The sequence below is a fragment of the Echinops telfairi genome, unplaced genomic scaffold (genome assembly GCF_000313985.2).
Source record: "Echinops telfairi isolate 266 unplaced genomic scaffold, ASM31398v2 ScPeMD7_7469;HRSCAF=8507_0, whole genome shotgun sequence".
NCBI lineage: Eukaryota > Metazoa > Chordata > Mammalia > Afrosoricida > Tenrecidae > Echinops > Echinops telfairi.
Genome location: NW_022111372.1, coordinates 42,676,247 through 42,678,911, shown reverse-complemented (window position 1 = coordinate 42,678,911; position 2,665 = coordinate 42,676,247).

Here is a 2,665-nt window from a genome sequence, read left to right as displayed (position 1 = left end):
GCAATTGAAAAGGTTAGTACACCTTCATCCTATAAGTTATATCTTTGCTTTATGGTAATTAAGAGGTCTTTTTAATTACACTTGTTAAATGTAATGTGCCATTTGATTTCTAATTGCACCTTCCATCAATGTAAATTGTGGAACCAAGTAAAATGAAATATTTGACAACTTCAAACTTTTCTCTATTTATCATAATATCTATTGATCCAGTTGTGTGAGAGTTTGTTTTCTTTACATGGAGTTGCAATCCACACTGAAAACCGTAGCCTTTTGTCATAATAAGTAAGTGATCCATCTCCTTTAGAAGATGGACTTGCTCTTTTTTGATAACCCTTACTTTACACTATGTCCAAAATATATGATGAAGTCTCACCATCCTACCCTCTAAGGATCATTCTGGTTGTACTTCTTCCAAGACAGACTTGATTCTTTTAGGCAGCCCATGGTATTTTAAATATTCCTCACCAGCACCATAATTCAAATGCATTGATCCTTCTTCAGCCATTCTTACTCAATGCCAAACTTTCACATGGACAGGAGTTGATTAAAAATACCATGGCCTAGGTCAAATGTACCTAACTCCTCAAAGTACCACCCTTCCTTTTCAAAGCTTTGAAGAAGCCTTGTGCAGCTGAGTTACGCAATGCAATGTGTTCTTTCCACTCTTGACTGCTGCTTCCATGGGCACTGATTGTGGATCCAAGCAAGACAGCCTCCTTGACAACTTCAACCTTTTCTCCATTTATCATGATGTGACCTTTTGCCCCAATTGGGAAGATATGGGTCTTTTTGATATTGAGTTGTAATCCTTGAACTTCATCAGCAAGTCCTCCTCCTCACTTTCAGCAAGCAAGGTTGTGTCATTTGATATTACAGGTTGTTAATAAGCCTTCTTCTGATCCTGATTCCCCATTCTTCATATAATACAGTTTCTCAGATTATTTCCTCAGCATGCAGATTGAATAAGTATGGTGAGAGGATACAACCCTGCCACACACTTTTCCCTTTTTAAAAACTGTGCAGTATTCCCTTGTTCTGTTCGAATAACTGCCACTTGATCCATTCACAAGTTGCACATGAGGACAATGAAGGTTTCTGGAATTCCCATTCTTCTCGAGCCTACCCATAATTTCTTATGATCTGCGCAGTCAAATGCATTGGCATAGTTAGTAAAACACAAACTGGGTAGTCTCTGCTTCAGTCAAGATCCATCTGACATCAGCAATATCTCTTGTTCCACATCCTCTTCTGAATCTGACCTCAAACTCTACCAGCTATACTTCCTCCCAAAGAGCTCTGTTTCTTCTTTTGACAGCCTATGGTATTTTCAATATTATTCTAAAGCCCCATAATTCAAATCCATCACTTATTGGTTGCCTTCCTTATTTATTATCCACATTCAGATAAGACTACTTAAAATACTCTGGTATGGGTCAGGTTCATCTTAGTCTTTAAAGTTACATCTGTTCATCTTAACAGGTGAAGAGGGCTTGTGGGGCAGATAATCGAATGAAATTCCTCATTAATTTCTTGACTACTACTTCCAATTACTTTGCATAGTACATACAGTACAATAAATCACAAATAGATATATTTCTGGTATTCTCTACTCTAAATCAAGATTCATAGAATGTCAGCAATGATATCCTTTATATTGTGTCTTCTTCTGATTTGATTTCTGATATCTGTTTATATACTGCTGCAACTGTTCCTGAATTATCTTCAGCAAAAATTTACTTGATTTGATATTAATGATATTTTCCAATAATTTTTGCTTTCTATTGGGTCACTTTTCTTGGCATTGGGCACAAATATGAATCTTTTCCAATTGATTAGAAAGATAGCTAGGTCTTTGCACATCTCCTTATAATATTTGATTCTGTCTTCTTCCCATTGGCATTTTCTATTCAGTTCTTTTACTTCATCATTTCTTCCATTTGCTTTTGCTACTCTGTCATTAAGAGCAAGTTTCAGTCTTGTGACGCCCACTTTGATCTTTTCTATCTTCCCTTTATCTTTTAAATGGCCTTTTTCTTTCTTTAGGTATGATGTTTTTGAAGTCATCCCACAGCTCATCGGGTCTTCTGTCATTAGTGTTCAATGCATCCAATCTGTTCTTGACTTGTTCTCAAAATGCAGGTGGCTTACACTAAAGGTCATATTTTGAACCTTATGGACTTCTTTTCCTTTTTTCAACTTCATTTAACATTTGAAAAGGAACAATTGATGGTCTACTCCACAGTCCGCTGCTTGTGTTTGTTTAAACTGATCTTCTCCATCACATTTCTCTCAAATGCAGACAATGTACTTTCTGCATGTTACACCTGTAGAAGTTGAAGTGCATCATTTACTTTTGTTGGAAAATGGTTTTGTTATGAAGAAGTCATTGTGGTCTTGCAAAATGATGTCATGCAATCCCCAGGTTTCTTTTCTATTACCAAAGTCATATTTCCCAATGCATCTTGGATGTCTGTTTGATCAATATCAGACGAAAGATGTTGGTAGAATTCTTCAGTTCCTTCATCACTAGTTTTAGTCGTTAATGTGTAAATTTGAATAATAATTGTATTGACTGGATTTCTTTGTATTCGAATGGATATTTTCCTGCCACAGATAGCATTATACTTCAAGATAGATTTGAAATTTGCTTTTTGGACAATGAATG